Genomic DNA, 19953 nt, shown 5'->3' with positions numbered 1-19953 from the left:
GGGTCACTACAACATGAGGAGCTATATCAAAGGGTCGTGGCACTAGGAAGGTTGAGAACCACTGCTCTAAACCAATTCAATGGCAGTGGGTTTATAACAGAAACAGGGAGTCTTTTAATAAAGGACCAGCAGGTTTATCCAAATAGCTTAGTCTTAGAGTCACATATATCTATCACTAGCACATACTTTTCTTATTTTGTTTTTCAATGTTCCAGAAAATGGATTTCTCTTTATAGGTCTGGGTTTGCAGTTCTGTTCAATAGAGTTGCTAGGCCACAGTCCTGCAGAGGGATGGATGGTGTCCAATACAAAAGAGTTGTATAAGGCTCCTGCAGAGATGGGTCAATTTCTATGCTAAGTGGCAATGGCCTACTTGAGGACTGATCAGTTTTGCCATCATCCTGGGCTGAAAATAGCCATGCCCACAAAGCTTGACAAATGGCCTATAATCAAGATGAAAACCTTGGAGTGGAATACAGCCTTTGAATCCGGGGTACCTCCCTGTGCTTAGACCCAGGAGACAGAAAGCTACACTACTAAAGACTTCCAGAGACTATGAGAGATGGTGTCCCAGGAGCCAGTATCAGTAGAACAAGATAGCTTGAATCAGGAGACCAGTAATAGAGTTTTCTGACAGTGGTCAGTGAGAGCCGAGCACCTTCAGGTAGGAAACATACTGGTAGAATCAGGTGCTTCCTGGCACGTGTTATAACTACAGATCTCTACTAATGATAGAAGAACTGGAGAGGCCTGGCCAGAGTACGAGGTTGGAGTTCGAATCACAAGTGCAGGCTTTGCCCCTGGATGCAGTTGATAGGAGCTGAGAGCTGCCCTGACTGGCAAATTATACCGTCTCCTGAGTTTTAGCTTGTTGCTTCCAGGCGGATTTGGCTACTAAATTGTAACCTGTTCCTTCCCTAATGAGCCCCACAATAGGGGCTTCTGTGTGAATTATGAGATGTTAACAGAGAAGTCATTATACTGTGGAAAGGACAACTGGGATCGGAGTTGTGTAAGAGGTGGAGAGAGGGCATATGCCTGACTTCCACCTGATAGAAATCCAATTAGGGGCGCTCTTGAGTCTCATCTTTCCCCCTGAAATCAGACCAGCTCGAATGGCACTCCATTCGAGGTTTCGGCACATTTTCAAGAGGCACTGATGATACCGTGCTTAAAGCACTTGGCTGTCAATCAGAAGGGTGGTGTTGCTTTGAGCCCCCAGCCTTCCATGAGAGAAAGATGTGGCTTTCTACTCCATCAAAGAGCACCGTCTTGGAAACTTACAGAGCAATTGTACGCTGTCCTCTGGGGTTGTTAAGAATCAGAATCGACTCAGTGACAATGGGGATGAGTTGTTCTGTGTGTGTTTCTGTTTTCTCACGTTATGGATATGAAATACATTTTTCAGTCTAGGCCAGTCAACTGACAGTAGCTGGTTCTAAACTTGCTTAGCCCTGCTGACATCTCATTTACCAACTTCTGATCTATACGATGAACAACAAATTATAAGGCTTTCTGGGAACAAGTCCTATGTCCCTCTCTTAATTCATTTGTTTATTTTGCATCTGCCCTCAAACTCTGTATGTAAGCCTTACTAGATCACCTACCGTTCCCTAAGTCTGAGGCATTCGTGTGTGTCTCTGCATTCTGACACGTTCTGTTTGTTTTGATGTGTTTTCTGCTTGAACTGTGCTTTTCTTCCAAGCGCACCAGCCTACCACCTACTCCACGAGGATGCAGAGCTCCAGTGTCTCCTCCCCTGTGAATCCTCCTTCCGATCCACCCAAACAGCATTAGTCATTCCTGGTAGGTCACTAGTGGACTGCATTATGACCCGGGTTATAATATTCAGTTTATGCTTCAGGGTACCCTGTTCAGAAGGTGCTCTGCAAGTCAAAGAGTACAGTCTATATCATTTTTATACTTCAGTACTTGCATAATAAAGGGCTTATAATCTTTTCAATATTAAAATGATGCCATAGAAGGCGATAGACTCTAGGTCTTTTAAATAAAATATGGAACATTGACAAGGGTAGGATTCTTAAATAATGAAAACGCTCATCAGTAAAATGATAACGGGCTACATAATACAGAGCAATATAATCCAAAGGCATGGCACTGGAATTTATTTTTCTCAGGCTTCATGGAGTCCTGTGGGCACTGTGGGGTAAGTTGTGGACTGCTAAGTCAGTGGTTCAAACCCACCAGGTGCATGTTGGAAGAAAGAGGAGGCCATCTACTTCTGGAAAGATTGATAGCCTCAGAAATGCTATATGGGGCCACTATGAATTAGAATCTACTGGATCCGAGTGGATTGGTATTTGTGTTTCCCACTCAGTCTTGAGTGTGTGTGAGTATATGTGCACATTCAGATTTATTCAGATAGGCCTATAGTCATTTGTTTAAAAACTCAGATCTATTGCCCAGTCAAACAGCACTGATAAAGCACAACCTGACAAGCTTATTATGCTTAAATAATATTGGCCAGCGATAGACACCCTAATGCACTAAAAAGACCTTTAAGAGGGCAAGTTTGTACCTGTCTAGTGAAACTAGCAGCCACTTCAGTGTTTCCATACCTGCTCTGCTACAGGACCAGGGTGTGAGCAGGGAGCCCACACTATTCTGGATCTAATCCCCACAGTGATTCAAGGAGTTGCACCAGGGAAAGGGATGGCCAGGACCTCCATGGTAGACACTTTGTCTGTGATGTACCTACACTCTATTCTGGGTATCAACGTCATTTCCCTTCAATGTACGGCATTACTATATGCAATATAAAGGTAGGTATGGCTTGATGGAATGTGCAATGGGATTAGCCTGCAGGTATTCAGGGCTGTGAGCAATACATTTGCTCATATTACATGTAGGGAAAGTTTCTTTCAAAATCAATGGAGGTTGCGTTGGAAATGTGGCATGGGGAAATGTATGTTTGAGAACAAAAGAGGTTAGAGATCTCTGGCTACTTTTTAAGCTGAGGCAAAAAAGGAGCTAAGTACTGGATTCCCCACTTCATGAGTTCAAAACAGGAGAATAATGGCTAAAATAGGGCTGATTGCTATTTGAATTAATCAGTAGGACTCATGGTAGAAGAGAGCTTTTTTTGTCAAGTTTTAAAAGATTCTCCCTTACTCCCTTCCTACCTCCTCATTCCTCTCTTAATGATTCTTCCGGGTGAATAGGCATGTGATTGGTGTGGGACTTCTATCTCTTTTGCAGGAAGCTTTATGCTAATGAAGTACCATTTAATACTAACAAGCTAATAATTAATCCCATTCAGAGCAGACAATCTGCACAGTCTTGGATTCAGGCTACTCCTGCGCTAACACGCTCTTCTTTTCATACCGAGGCCTGTCTTCCCACATCACAGAGCTTAGAATGACAAGCAGGTAGGTAATTGTGCTTTTCAGCATTGCCCAATGTGTTGAATCCTTACCATCAATCTGACCACAGATCAAACCTGCCAGCACACTTGGTAGCTGCACAACCTCAGTAGGAGGCAGTCTTCCACAAAAGGCTCAACAGGCAGAAATGGCAAGGGGCTCTGAGTTCCAATCTGGAAAGTTACACACCTAAATTGCTCATGGTATGTGATTATCGTGCAAATGCTTCGCAAGCGAATTCATTGCAAACCCAAACACACGTGATGAGCGCCTGTGTGAGAGTGTGGTGCACGCTCATTATGTATTTTTGGAAGCAGTACGTACCTGGCATGGGTTAACCAGTAAGCAATGGAAAGCAAGTGCTACCTCATAAAAACATATGCTAGTTCCGGTGTGGTTAATCAGCTAGCTACCCAAACACAAATTTTAATGCTGGACTCCTTGCTGCAAGTACTGGGTGGCTTTCCTCCTGATAATTATGCATTTGCTGTCTAAGATTAATCAGGGAAGTTAATGATGCAAAAAATTACATTTATAATCCAGTCTGAATACAGCTGTACTGCAAGCTGAGTTCTAAGTCCGATTAAAGTAAATGGAATTAATGGGCTGTCGCTGGCAATCTTTATATCTATCAGTTACTAATTAACATTCTTCTGTAAAGAATAGTTGGTTGTGGAGAAATAATAAAAGATACCTAGTAGCAGCTCTGCTGAAGCCGAAACAGTCATTAGAGGCAGGGCACAGCAGGGCCCATCCGAAATTGCAGGATGGGTGTTCAGAGTGCAGACTGAGCAAGATGCCACCAGTCTACAGTGTCATCACTTAAAGGGGAATAAAAAGAGTGTGCGTGTGTGTGAAGTCGTTTGTTTTACGCCGTAGCAAATGATCACCACTAAGAACGACCTTTCAGTGGGAAATGTTGACTTCAGCTAATAAGGCATGGATGGAGGCATGCAAACTGTAAAACTGCAGAGTTCACTTAGCTGTAAAACCAAGGCTAAATCAACGCAGTGCATTATCTTCCTAGCTATTTAAGAACATTTGCTATTCTCATCATCTCAAGAAAACGCTCCCAGTTTGATGACTAACTTTATATCATCTGCGTGAATTTGACATGACTTCCAATCCTTTACGTGTGTGTGTTTGTGTGTGTGTGTGTGTGTGTTTGGCAGTCATAGCCCAGAGGAAAACACATCGCTCTTTGGCGTTTTTGTTTGTGGTGTGTTGGTGTTTGGAATTCATCTAGGGACAAGTGTCTTGTCACTCGACTGCCCAAGAAGACACTCACTTTGCTAACAAAGCATGCGGCTCTGTGCACAGAAAACACCAGGAGGACAGCCTTGACACGGTGAACTGAGATGCACATGACACAAACTCTTCCTTTTGTCTTTTCACAGATGAAAAATGAATTATTTTAATAGTAAAGAATGGAACCGCGATGAAAAACTTTTAAAGTAATAGATTTCAAAGCAAAGACAGTCCCAAGGATTTGCTGTCTGTTTCTCTGTATTTACAATTTGCTTTGACAGAGAGTAAACACGTACTTGAAAAAGATCGTTTGTTTGCCAGCTTTTCAGATTGCAGGTCTGAATTGTTTCCCTACAGTTAGATCCACGCTGAACCACATGAGGCAGAGAGAAGGCAAATGGTGTTGAGAGGTCAAGTGATAGAATAAACCGAATTCTAAACTTTAAGTGAAAGGACCAAGGTTCAAGTGTAGCCTTAACACTTGATAGGAGGAAAAGATGGAACATGAGATTTTCCATCCATTAAAAGGAGATAACTGTACATAACCTTCCTTCCTTATAAAAAGGCATTGAGACATTAAAAGATTCATGTGAGATGATAGATAGGAAAGTGATCAGGCCAAATTAATTTTCTCTGTTGAATTCAGTTCATTTATGTCACTGAAAAAGTTTTGGTTTTGATTTCCCTTGGATCTAATTATTATTCTGCTTTTTAATCTAAAATTAATGATGTAATTTGCCTAATCCTCACTCTACTTGATGAAGCTTATAATACGTCTCTAGCCTAGGTTTATTTTGAGTGAGACTGACATCTACAAACTGATTCATCTGCTCTTTCAGGATGATTTACGCTGCTTTACTAAGCAAAATGTAATGAAATCACGGCTAAAAAAATTGCCCTCAATGAAAAAGAAATATGTCTTCTTTCCCAGTTTGTCACTGAACTGAATTAAATAAAATGACAATAAAGTCGTTTTCTCAATAAGAAGAACTAACATTTTGCACAGAGGCAATAAACTTGTGGTGGAGATTAGGGCTCTGATTTTATATTGCTCTCCTTCATATTGTGACTTGACTCTTTCCTGTGTGATTCAGGGACTCATTTTCCTCACGATATTATAAAGACAACACAGTTCAAACCGCCCTGCTTACTGTAAATCTCCGAACACAAAATCTAGGTCAAACAATAAAGAGATGATGATCAAACAATACTGAGTCAATATGAGTGTCTATTATTTTTTCATGGATCAGAATATTTTGATTGAGTAGGACTTTCCACAAATCTTTGACCAGAAATCAAAACAAAACAAGCTACATTTTTTTCCTGTACAATTACTAGAGTATTGGGCATTTGGACAGTTACCTTGACAACTTTTTGTTGCCTCTCTGTACACCAGCCTGATAGTGCCGGCCTTAAAGAATTCATCCTCTACCGCAATCAGTTTTTCTAAGACTCTCTGAGCAGTAGATTATCTTTCTTGTAAAGACAAAACCAAAGAAAACTATCTACAGAAAAAACGTACAGGATGATGTTTGCTGATGGGCTGTGAATGAACACCAGAAACTTGTGAAGCTACTCTGTCCACCGGAGAAAAGCGAAGAGCAGTCTCGCAGTGCTCTGTTTGCTGCTCAGAGGCATATAGTGACCAGAGTGCAGATCTAGTCAAGATGGAACCAGATACAGTGAAGGACATACTAAAAACATACAGTTCGACCCCTTCTTCCCATTTCTCCTGCAGCCAATAAATGTTGAATAATGGGAACCAACCGCATGATAAAGGGGATTTTCTTGCCCTCACAGCACAGATTGGCTGAGGACCATGTGGTTTGTCCTTGGACTTCCCTAGCTCGGTCACCCATCTTGACACAGGGATCCCATCCCTGATTCCTCCAGACTCAGGTTCACTCTGCCTGCTTCAGTGGGTAATCTAGAAAATTAGTCCAATATTAAAAATTAGCCTAAAAAGAGGTAGCCCATTTTTTCTTTTAAAAGGTAATCAGTAATCAAACAACAAAGCTATTTCCAGTCAGAAAGATACATATTAAAAAACAAAAAAAAGATACGGTACTTGAATTGGAAAAGATTTACTTTAACAGAAATCATCCACTATGCAGTATAAGGACTCCTGGCATAATGGGATTGGAGAAATCAGCTAGGAAACTTCTGGCAGGACAATCTCACAGAGAGACCTTGAGCCTCTAAGGAGACTCTGGAAAGAAGCCTTCATGCCCAAGCTCTCACCCACCGGGCTCAAGCATCATGCAGTTAAGTCAGTGCTGAGGATTCCAGGAAGGCCAAGGGCCAGCAGCAATTGGAATCCTGGAGCCAAGGGAAGGGAAAGAATATCTCATTTCAACTGAACTCCTACTGTGGCTGCCAGACCCATTTCCTGTTTCTGAGCTGAAGTCAGACTTGAACTCAATCAAGTGGTAGAGGTCAAACTTGCCTTCCCTTTGGAATCGTCTGCCGAACCCGCCCTACCACCACTGCCCACCATAAAGACGTGGAAGGAAGGGTCAAGTGGCCTTTAACACAATTAACCTTGTAAAGATCCATTTCCTCATGAAAATGTTTGTAACATGTCCCTCACATCTTTTCCTGTGCCCCAGCTGCAAGGATAAATATGTTAGACATTTAATGGAATGAGCTACAACATAATTGTGTTGTTTTGTTTTTTAGAAAATACTTAAAAATAATTTGATGACAGACCCCAAGAGAAATATGAAACACTAAAAGTAGAATTGATTTAACTTTATTCAATCAATGACATTGATGAACAGTAAATGAAGAACATGTTTCCTAATGTTTCCAAGTTCAGGGGCTTTCTAAGACCTTCCCAGACCCCTGTTGTGGCAGATGCAGGTTGAGTATACACTTTTGTCTAGTCCAATGAAAGTCAGTATGAAACGAAGATCAACCAGAAAGGTGTACAAGATGAGTATGTTGGGCAACCTCAGATGGAAAGTGTACATGACAAGTATGCAGAGCACCCTCAGATGGAAAGGTGTACGTGACAAGTACGTAGGGCACACTCAGAGGGAAAGGTGTACGTGACAAGTACGTAGGGCACACTCAGATGGAAAGGTGTATGTGACAAGTAAGTACATAGGGCACACTCAGAGGGAAAGGTGTCCGTGACAAGTACGCAGGGCACACTCAGATGGAAAGGTGTACGTGACAAGTAAGTACGTAGGGCACACTCAGAGGGAAAGGTGTACGTGACAAGTAAGTACGTAGGGCACACTCAGAGGGAAAAGTGTACGTGACAAGTAAGTACGTAGGGCACACTCAGAGGGAAAGGTGTACGTGACAAGTACGCAGGGCACACTCAGATGGAAAGCTTCTAAAACAGCCGGTGGACTTCTGTCTGAATCGAGGCCTGCTAAGGAAGAAGACTTAGCAACGTTGTCCTCTTCCTTCACTGGTGACTATAGAAACACACATATATTCCCTACATTTGACTAACTAAAGAAAACCGTTCTTGGGGGAAAGAGACTCCCAATTCACCTATAATTTAGAGACCCATGTGTTAAGTTTTACAAGGGACAAAGACAGACAGATCAGCTGGGGAGGGAGAGCACCAGTACTGAGGCTGTGATCATGTCTCAGGAGTCACTGTCACGAGGCCACTACACTAGGACATTGAACACAAAGGAAACTGTCACCAACCATGATTAGCCGCAGATGGGTTCATAGAAGGAGCAGGCAGCACTAACTACAGATACAGGAAGGGGACCGTGGTTGGGAATAGATACACTATTGCAGATTAGAGCAGCTTACAAGACTGATGCAGGGCGCGCCGCCAGGGTTGTTGGGTATGACTCAGACCATGCCATCCTAGTAACTCAGTTTCTATCAAATGCATGCAGTCCACGCACATTGCTAAGGTCCCAATTGTCCCTCCTGTGGCTGGCCAGGGGAGTGCACACTCTCCCTGAGGGCCAGGCTGTTTACGTTTCCAGCCAATAATTAGAAAGAATGCCATGGTGGCTGGGGATCACACTGTAAACTAGCTTCCGATACACTTCATGCTGTACATGTAAGCTCTAATGCAGAACAAGGTCCCTGTACCACTACCACACAAGAGACGACGTCTTGGTTTGTCCCCAAAGGTAAATCATCTGGTGAGGGATATGATTGGGTGAATATATAAATATTAAGAACACTTCTTTGGGTCCATTTGCTGATTGAATGACAAAGATACAAAGCAAAATCTATAGCTTCTTTACTCTGCTGTCCAATACGTCATACGTGGTTACTTAAATTTAATAAGAATTCAAATTCTAGTTCCTTGATCTATGGTTACTCCACTGGACATCAATCGAACGTTTCCAGCATCGCAGGAAGGGCAATTCTAGTGCAAAGTTAGCTATTGGGCAGCCCTGCTTGTGCGTTCAAAGCGTTCAAGGTTGTTCTTCAAACCCTTCCTATCCTTTTAGATTTCCTAAATCTATCGCTTTATTTAAAATCTTACCATCAGTCAGGTACTTCCTAATGTCATTTCCATTTAATTCTCAGAACTACCATATGAGATAAACGGTACAGGTCCCATTTCACAGGGAAAGGGTGTGAAGCTGAAGGAGATTAAGCAAATACGAAGGGGTGCCCCCCAAAAATAAGAGGGAAGCAAAGCTTTGCTGGGCAGAGCTTTTGTGGTACACATTCCTCCCCAGATAGGTGAACATCATGCAACTCACTCTGAGCTGGTGCACCCAATGGAGTCTCCTGGCAAGGTTCTCTCTGATTACAGTGAATTTTCCATAAAAGAAGTTTCACTCCAACCTCATTGTTTGTGATGGAAAATTTATGAGAAGGGCGTGCTGCTGTAGAATTTTGTTTCCTGCTCAGGAAAAATGCAGCAGAAACTGTTGTGATGTTACAAGGACAGCATGATGGGAAAACCCCAAGTGCATGCGTAGTTTCCTCATTTCAAAAAAGGTGAAATGTCGATCGATGACAAACTTTATTCTGGATATCCGTCAACTTCCTGAATGGATGAAAATATCAACTCGTGGTGCTTTTGGAGTTCATTCAGTCAGATCAGACATTAATCAAGCTTTCTTTAGAGGATCTGAAGAGATAGCATAACAGTCTGCGACAACAAAAAGACTGATTTGTGGCAGATGGAGGGCTGGTTTTGCCACCAAGACAATGCACCTGCTCAGGCAGCCATCTCAATGTGAACGTTTTTTGGCATAAAACAACATGCCTCTCTTACACCTTACTCACCGAACCTTGCTCAGTGCGACTTATTTTTTTTTCCCACGACTTAAAAGGACAGCGATTTGAGGATGCCAAGAGGTGAAGAAAAGATAAGGCAGGTACTGTCAGCCATCCAAACAGGTGAGTTTGAAAAAGGTTTCCAAGAATGAAGTCACAGCTTTGACAAATTTGTTAAGTGTAATGGAGCGTACTTTGAAGATAAGGTTGTTTTGTAAAAATAGCTTTGAAAAAAAAACCCATTTGGGGACAAACCCTCATATCTAGATCTTCAATCCCCATCTGCCTCAATGAAAGCTTCTCCTGTATATTTGTTATCATTGAGCCCTGGTGGCATATTGGCTATGCTTGTAATGGTTCTATGTTGGGCAACTAAGTGCAAGGTCGGCTGTTTGAAACTACCAACTGCTCCATGGGAAAAATAGAATTTTTCTACTCTCTCTCATAAAGAGTTACAGTCTCAACAACATACCCAGCAGTTTCGCCCTGTTCTACAGGGCTGATAGGGGTCAGAACTGACTCAATGGCAATGAGTGTGATTAGTTTGGCTTTTAGTGTGCTTGCTATTGTGATGCTTCTGGATTTTATACCCACTGGTTCCATATGTCAGAGGCATGGGGCACAGAATCAAAACACCCCATTGTACCTGCATTTATATTTTTTTAGGTGAAACCATGACTGAGTGAAGAAGTAGAAAAGGGAAATACAATGTACTGAAAGCCACTTTCGGTCAGGAATTCTACAACATGGTTTCTCAATCCTCAGACAATTTTCAGACGATGTATACATACCCTACAGCTAGGTAATCATGGGCACGGAGTTTAAGTAATAAGATGAATCATTTACTGGCGTCAATGAAATGCCGGCTCTTGAGGTGAGCTCTGGTTCTTCTCCTTCCCCTCATCTTGTGGAATGTTCTGGGGATTGAAGCGAGATCCCAAGTGGCTCTGGTAGGAAGCAGGAAGGAGGAGCTTTCTCACGACCACCACCTTGTGGCAACCTTAGCCACTGCAGGATCTTCTACCTCAAAGGGGAGGATCAGTAGGTAAAGGAAGTCACTGTCACTTGGTTTCAGTGTCTGACTGTGATGGGAAGGGCCAAGAGGAGATCCCAAATGTGACTCCCAAACTGGATCAAGAGACCTGATGCAAAACTATGGAGGCAGAATAGGATTAGGGGATTAGGGAGAAGGTGAGAAAAATGTGTGCTAAATATTTTTTAAATGGTCAACTATCTGAATGAATCTCACAGCAAAGGTTAGGTCAGTGGGCTATGTATATACTTCAGTACACATAGATGTAGTCCTGGCAAGCCTGTAGAAAGTATTTGGGTATTTTTTGGCTTAAGCAGAAAAGCAAATGCCAATTAGGGGTTGACATCTTGTCTCTCTAGGATGAGATTTTCAGTGCTATGCAGTGAAATAAAGACAAAAAATAGTAAGGACCACCACTCCACTCACCCCCCAAAAGCAAAAACAAAAACTCTAAATGAATGCAAATTAAAAGAATTTTCCTTTATTTAAGGCCTACATGTATATATATATATTAAATATATTATATATAATATATATATACCAAAAGCCTTTAAAAATGGAAAACTCTTCCATTTATAAGCCTAAATGAAGTAATGATAGCATGTGGCAAGTTCTTTGTTGTAATATCCTTATTTGACAAGAATAATTCCTGATAACCCACACCTCAGAAAGATGCGTGCCTCCGTGTGCATCTGAGCGAGTGATGGGTAATGAAGGCCAATTTTGGGAACCTTTGTGCTTGGGAACAACTCATGCGGGAACTCATTTAAGTTTCTATACCCTAAGCTCTCAACTACTATCTAAGTCACACTGGGCCTTGACACTTTCTAACAATAACCCATTTAATGAGCGTGTCTTTTTTTTCTATAAGAAGAGCATTAATTATAATAGCACTAGAAGAGCAATTATAATAGCAAAAGATGCTGCGAAAATAATGTGTGCAACCTAACATGTTTGTGTCTCTCAATTCTAGCTTATTCTTCAACTTCTTTGTTGATTGAGGTTTCTAATCTGTACAAATCTCAGTTGCTGCAGACCACAAAATACACAGGAAAATAAAAATGCAAGAAAACAAAAAACCAAAGTTGGAAAACACTTGCCTTAGACAATGCACTCCGATATCTGACTATGTGTTCTTTTTGATAAAGTAAAATATCAGACTATGTGGCGTTGACACGGTCGCTGTCTATCAATTGCGCCATCATCAGGAGATACTGTTGTGATGCTGAAGAAAATGGCCCGGCCTCAGTACCTTTGTCCCAGGTAGTTATGAGGAAATAGTTCCCTTGATCATCGAACTGTCTTTGAATTAAGTTCCATTATGGATGGTTTTTGATTTATGCCACAAATATAATCTGACCTCAAGAGTTTAATTTAAAATTTTGTTATACAGGCAAACAGTAGAACAGATAAGTTAAAAAAAGTCGTGTTTTCTTTGCAAACATATTTTTAATAAAGGAAGGGGGAATGCTAATAACACTTTCTTTTCCATTTGCAAAGGAAAAGCAAGTGATGATCCGAGAGATTTACAATCTGTCCATCAACTAGTGTTTGCCCGGCCTGCCCTCAGACCCTGAACAAAAGCTTGTTTAGTGTGAGCCCACTGTGTTTTGAAGTCTGAAAAGCCTGCCAGGTGCAAGTCCATTTGAGAAATCAGAACCAGAGGTTAATTAAAAGGCCGTTACCACTCCGAAATCCAAATACTCAGTCTACACCCAGAGTTGGTGCAATCAGCCACAAAAATAGAAACCTGCTAACTAGCCAAAGCTCACTGCAGCTTTTCCCAATGGCTCAAAGGTGAAAACAACTGGTATGTTCATCAACAGACAGATGAACACATGTGACATAGAGTATTCCTGTATACATATGTTCATATATCTACTACATATGTATATGCGTGTGTGTGCACACGCTACTCAGACATCAAGGGAAATGACGTTTGGATTGTGTCACAGCATGTTGAACTTAGGAAGCATCATATTGAACAAATGGTCAGCAGCAAAGAGACAACCATTGCATGGCCTCACCGTATGCAATAAGCATATAAACAGAAACTGAAGGTGATTCGTGGTTCTCAGGGGTGGTACGACTGCTATCAAGCCCATTCTGACACATAGGGACCCTCTACAGATTTTCTTTGGCTTTGTAAATCTTTCCTGCAGAGACGGTCTAATCAGTCTCTGCTAGTCCAGTGAGGGGGGTTGAAGCGCACGCCTGTCAGTGAGCAGTCTACTTGTCCCCGACAGTTTCACCAGGAGCAGGAGGGAAGTCTGAATAATCATTTAGAGGAAATCAAGGCTATGTTAAAGTTGGTAGGAAAATTTGGAAATGGCAAACAGCAAGAATGGCTGTTAAATATCAATGTCATCCATGCAGAATGGCACATGTAAAAACGGTTGAGCTGGCAGATGTTTCTTAAACATATTCTGACCATACACATGCACACACACACACAGGCTGTTAACAGTTTTCATGTTGGTGTCATGCGTTTACAGGGAACATTTCATTGTCACATGGGATCTAGTTTACTTCCTCACATTAACCAGTCTCCTATAACAGGTAATGGTGTTAACTGGTGAAGGCATGGATTTGAATGGGCCAAACTACTGGCAGTGAAAAAAAAAAAGAGAGAAAAGATTTACCCTTCAGTGTGCCACGAACTTGGCTGAGAAACCTTAGCAAACCATCATAACTCACTTCCTAAAAGGGGAGTTTGGAGAGAACTTTTAGAGGTGGTTTGTAAGAAAATCTAGTTGTGTGTGTGTGTGTGTGTGTGTGTGAAAAGTCCATATAATAAGAATACTAAAGGGTGTTATTTAATTTTGAGCCTCTATATTTACCCTTTCCCATAGGCAGGTGAATTTGTCAGTGGTTGCTCAACTTCATTTAGTGGTCAGTTATTTTTTTTGTTGTTAAGTGCCACTGAGTCGGCTCCAGTTCACAATGAGCACCTCTACGTGAAACAGAATAAAACATTGCGCGGTCCTGCGTCAGCCTCACTATTGTTCTTAGTTTGAGCTCATTGTTGCAACCACTGTGTCAATCCATCTTGTTGAGGGCCTTCCTCATTTTTGCAGCCCCTTTACTTTACCAAGCATGATATAATTCTCCAGGGGACTGGACTCTCCCGAAAACATGTCCAAGCACGTGGGGCTAAGTGTCGCCATCCTTGCCCCTGAGGAGCATTCTGGCTATACTTCTTCTAGGAAAGATCTTTTTGCTCCTTTACAATCCATGGTACTTGCATCTTCTTCGTTGGCACTATATTTAAAGACCGTTCCCTTAGGTCTTTCTTATTCCCTGTCCAACTTTCATATGCATATGAGGTGACTGAAAATACCACAGCGTGGGCCAGGCACTCTGTAGTCCTCAAAGCAATATCATTGCCTTTCAACTCTTGAAAGAGGTGTGTTCCACAGATTTACCCAATGCAATGTGCCAAACTTCCATATTTCCTCCATTAGTCCTATTGTGAGGATTTTGTTTGCTTGTTTTTTGTAATTGAGTTGTAATCCATACTGAATGCTGAAATCATTGAATATCATAAGTCCTCCTTACTTTCAGCAAGCAACATTGTGTCATCTGGATAGAGTAGGTTGTTAATAAGACTTCCTTCGAGCCTGATGTCTTCTTCTTCATCTAATCCAGCTTCTCTGATTACTTGCTCAACATACAGATTAAGTATTGAATAAAAGCAGACAACTCTGAAATACCCCTTTCTTGAGTTTAAACTATGCAGCATCCCTTTCTTCTACTCTCTTGATCCATGCATAAGTTCCATAGGAGCATAATGAAGTGTTCTGGAGTTCCCATGTTTCTCAAGGCTGTCCTCAGTTTGTTACGGTCCAAGATCCACTTGCTCGGCCAAGATCCATTTGGCCTAAGCAATGATATCCCCAATTTCATGTCCTCTTATGAATCTGGCTTGAACCCCTGGCAGCTCCCTGTCAATGTATTACTGCAACTGTTGTTGGATGATATTAAACAAAATTTGATTTGCATGTGATATTGCTCTCTAATGTATGCATTCTGTTTGGTCACCTTTCTTTGGACTGGGTACAAACATGGATGTCTTCCAGTCAGTTGGCCAAGTAGCTGTCTCTCAATTTTTCTGGCATAGGTGAGTGAGTGCTTCGTTAGCTTGCTGGAACACTTCAGTTGGTAGGCCGCCATCTACTGGAGCTTTGGTTTTGGTTGATGCTTACAGTGCAGATTGAGCACCTTCCTCCAGCACCGTTTGCTCTTGCTCATAAACTACCCTGGAAAATGTGGAGTGTTCACTCATCCTTTTGGGCACAATAACTCTCTCTAGACTTTCCATCTTCTTTTCATGCTTCTTGATCATTCCATATTTTTCCCACAGAATTTTTCAATTTTGGAACGCCAGGCTTAGTTTCCCTCTTTTTTTCAGTTTAAGATACGCGGAAAGTGTTTTTCCCTTTTGGCTTTCTAACTTTAAGTCTTGGCCCATTTCATTATAATACCTTCCCTTTTCTTCTTGAGCTATTCTTTGTGATGCTCTGTTCTGCTCTTTAACTTCACCTTTCCTTCCACTTGCCTTAGTTACGATACAATTATGAGCAAGTTTTAGAGTCTCTTCTGACATCCACTCTGATCTTCCTTTACAGTCTTTTAAATGACTTTTTGCTACCTTCATGATGGATGTTCTCCGTGTCATCCCACAGGTCATTCAGTCTTCTGTCACTAGTGTTCAATGCAGCAAATCTGTTCTTGAAATTCAGGTAGAATAGACTCCAGGTTATATTTTGGCTCGTGTGGACTTGTTTTCATCTTCTTCAGCTTCAACGTGAAGATTCATATGAGAAATTAGCGGTCTATTCCACAGCAAATCCCTGGCCTCGGTTTAGCTGCTGATAGTGATCTTCTCCATCATCTCTTCCCACAAATGTAGTCTATTTGATTTCTGTGTATTCCACCTGGAGAAGTCTGCGTGTTTAGTTACCATTTGTGTTCGGGGGAAAAAAAGGCATGTTCAATGTAGAAGTCGTCAGTCTTGCCAATTTTTCTCTTGTAAGCTCCAGTTTCATATATATCACCAAGAGCATAGTTTCCTTTCCACTTCCTCTTTTTTCCAACTTTTGCATTCCAATTGCCAATAAGTATCAATGCATCTTGATTGCATGTTTGATCAGGCACAGATGTTGGTAGAATTCTTCAATTTCTTCATAACTAGCTTTAGTGATTGGTGAAAATATGAATAATAGTTGTATAGATTGGATTTTCTTATATGTGGATAGACATTATCCCAGTAAAGGCTTCACAACAGATCTTGACATGTCACTTTTAACGATGAAAGCAACATCATGATTGTGCCATTCCCAGCAAAGTTCTCTGATTCCAAATGGACACCACCAATCCATCTCAGCTCATTATCATCTAGGATATCAATCTTTAGGTGTTCCATTTAAATTCTGATGACTTACAATTTCCTAGATTCAAACTTCGCACTTTCCAAGTCCCGATTATTCGATGTTTGCTAGTGTTTCTTTTCATTTTGAGTTTGCTCCATCCGTAAATGGAAAGGCCCAAAGCTTTACTCGAGTCACATCATGGTGGTCAGCTTATTTTGAGAAGGCAGCTCTTCCTTCATCATATTTTGAGTGCCTTCCATCCTGAAGGTCTCATCTTTTAATGCTATCTCAGACAGTGTTCGGCTTCTATTCATAAGGCCTTCAGTATCTGACATTACAATGAAATCATAAGCTTTTCACTGGCCCATTCCTCAGAAGTAGTAGACAACTTATTTACTTGTCTTAGTCTGCTGAGAGTCTGGAAGCTCTATGGAAAACTGTTCGCATTTTGGGTGACCCTGCTGCTATTGGACCAGCATCAGAATCACACACAAACCATACAAACCACCACTGACAGGCAGGTTGTGGTGGTTCTGTGGCTTAGTGTGCCACCAACCAAATCCACTGACCTAAGGTGAGTTTTGGGGTTTTGCCAGTCTTTCTGGGAGTGATGTTCTCATCTCTCTCTTACAGAGCTTGGGGTGCATTTGAACCACGGACTTTGTGTTCAACAATCCACTGCTAACCTAGCAGCCCCAGTAGAGCTGCTTGTGGCATAATGACGTGGGTTTAAATTCTCCCTGGGCCTCCTCCAAATTTATGTCTCTTGGGAAGCTCAGTATGTAATCTTATTTGGAATAGAGTCAGTGCAGATATTAATTAATTAAGGTCCCAAGATAAAATCATCCTGTGTTTGGATGACTCCGAAACCTAAGGACTAGTCTCTTCGAGGAAGAGGAGGAGATACAGAGGCACACAGAGAAGATGAGAAGACAGAGGCAGAGAATGCAGTGGTGGGCCCACAAGCCAGAGAATGACAAAGATTGCCAGGTATCCACCAGAAGCTACAAAATCGACAAGGAAGGATTCTCCCTGAAAGCATTCAGAGGGAATATGGCTCAGCCAGCATCTAGCTTTCTGATACTGGCATTGATATGGGATGAGACTCAATCTCTCTTGTTTTAAGCCATCTAACTGTGATCTTTTATGGAAGGTCTAGAAAATAAATAGACTGGCTAACAACATTCAATCACTTTTTTCTTAATGATGTACAATTTCTGGAAGGATGATGGGGAATTTCCAACTTATCGCAGGGTTTCATTCCTACCTCTCCATAAGCTGCATAACTTTTGATGAAAAAGCGTTCATGATCAATGCCTTCAGTAATCATAATCTTTATGCACCTGATTTTGGGAACTTGCAAGTAAGCACCTAGGAGGATGACAGGAAATCACGTGCTGCACATGGTCAAACACAAAACTCTCAATGCCTTCACCTTGGCGCTGCTGCCTCACAGCGATGCTTCAGGACAGGATGAAACTAGCTCCAGGGGTTTCCAACACGGTAAGTCTTTACTGGAGCAGGGAGCCTCATCTGACTTCTAAGGAGCAGCTGGTGATCTTGAACTGCTGACCTGGCTGTTGGCAGCCCAACCGATCACATCACCATGGCTCCTTTGCAACACTCTGTGTAGTTCATATGACTCGAAATACGATGCTCAAAACCCCACAAAAACATAAGAACAGAGAACCGTGGTAAATGTGGTTCTTTATAACCACATTAGAAAATGTTAGTAGAAACTATGATTTGGTAAATAAAGCATGACATCTGAAATGCTATAATGCAGATTTCTCTGCACAACCAATATTTAGAGTAGTAGTAATAATGATAACAACATCGCTAGCTATAGTAATTGCCAAACTATATCCCAGAGACTGATTAAGGTCATGTATGCACATGCTTCTCATATATGACTTGCAGCATTCTTTCTAACTCATAATTCTATGGCTTCATGTATCTTCTTAGTTATATTTTACCTGAAAAATATATTTATTAGAGAAATTCTCCTGCCACTCAGTATACCACACGAAAGCCCACAAAAAGTAACGACTGCTGGTGGAAATGCAGAGGTGTAGACTCCAGCCTCGTTTTCTAAGTTCTGTTTCCATTCAGCTCTGGGGAGAATACATCTGCCTCACTGGGGGATTGCACAGTCTTCTCCTGGAGACTTGCTGAAACTGTAATCTGTGAAAAGCATTTGCAGAAGAGTCACAAATGCACACGGTTCTTTTTCAGGCTACTCTGGCTAGTCTCCCTGTGAATGTGGGATAAACATCCACTTTGGATTTTCATTTCATTTCCTTCAGTTAATAGGTTAGTAGGTACATTCTTAAGGCAGCAGTAAAATGAAAAATAAGAAAAAGTGTGCTTTACATTTTATGTTCATTTTTCTCATTTTCAGAGTGAAAGAATTAAATGGAAGGGGGTGGGGAACCCAGGTAATAGTCTTGCCCATGACTATTTAATCAGGCATACACTTTTGTCTGCCCACACAGAAGTTCTTATGCATGTTTTGTTCATTTTGTAACTTCACCACCAGGATTGTCTCAGGCTCCTTCCTAGGCAACTTTCAATTTCCACCAAAAGATGTGGTGTCTTTCACATTGGCTCCTCTTTCAAGTTTTGCATACAACCGATTTCCGCTATTTATGAAGGATTAAAATCTATAATGTGCAATATATATATAACTTTCTTATTTTTATAGTTTGGTCATGAGTGGAAGATGCAAAACTAGAGCATCCTGCACTGGGTGAGCTCAGAGCTGCTTTTCTCTCTCTCTCTCTCTCTCTCTCTCTCTCTCTCTCTCTCTCTATATATATATATATATATATATATATATATATACACATATATATATACATATACTGTACTTTGGCATAGTTTATAATTTATTAGTCTAAGAACAAATATTCAGTCAATGGACCTCACCATACTGTGAGAAGGTCATGTCTATCCTTATAGAACTAAGATGACACTCTAGAGCCACGTGGCTTCTTTTCATGGCAGTACAAAATCAGCATGTCTTCCTGATGGGTACTGGGCTAAAGTTACTAAATATGTGACTGCATCACATGTTTGGGGAGTGGGGGGAGACGGGGGCAGTATGTTTGTCTGGGTTGACTAGAAAAACAAATCCATAGACACGCGTGTGTATAAGGAAGAGCTTTATACATAAGAGCAATTGAATATTGAGAAAACATACCTGCCCAGTCCAGATCAATTCCATTAATATGATAGTAGTCTATATGTCTGATACCAGTCTATAAATTCCCTTCAGAATCATGAAACACATACAATGACACCGAATGCAGGAAGACCACAGGCCAGTGGGTGGGAAGTCTTGTGGATCCAGTGGCAGTGGAAGCATCTGAGTGCATTCATGAGTCTCCACATGGTGCCTCCAGTTCAAGGGCGCTAGCATAGTTCCATGGGTCTTGTCATCAGGAATGCCAAGCTTAGAGTGTGTGCATCCCGCCTCCAGTGAGCTATTTATCTCTGTAGCGCCTCCAAATGAGGTCATCAAGCTGAGACCTGACTGACAGGCTAAACTCTACCCTTTCACTCTTAATAACCTCAAATTGACAACAGATTATGCAACTACCCCAGGCGGTAAGCTTTTTTTTTTTAACCTTCAGATTTTCAGAAGTTGAATCTTACTAATTTTGGATGTATATAAATCCAATTTTATGTAAATTCG

General features: G+C 41.4%; 1 protein-coding gene across 2 annotated transcripts in view; it reads right to left on the bottom strand.

The window, feature by feature from the left end:
- Positions 1 to 19953, bottom strand: part of ZNF385D (zinc finger protein 385D) — a 362344-nt gene that overhangs the window by 211033 nt on the left and 131358 nt on the right. The gene's annotated exons all lie outside the window — the stretch shown is intronic.

The sequence above is a fragment of the Tenrec ecaudatus genome, chromosome 4 (assembly GCF_050624435.1).
Source record: "Tenrec ecaudatus isolate mTenEca1 chromosome 4, mTenEca1.hap1, whole genome shotgun sequence".
Lineage (NCBI taxonomy): Eukaryota > Metazoa > Chordata > Mammalia > Afrosoricida > Tenrecidae > Tenrec > Tenrec ecaudatus.
This window is presented reverse-complemented; position numbering and strand designations above follow the sequence as displayed.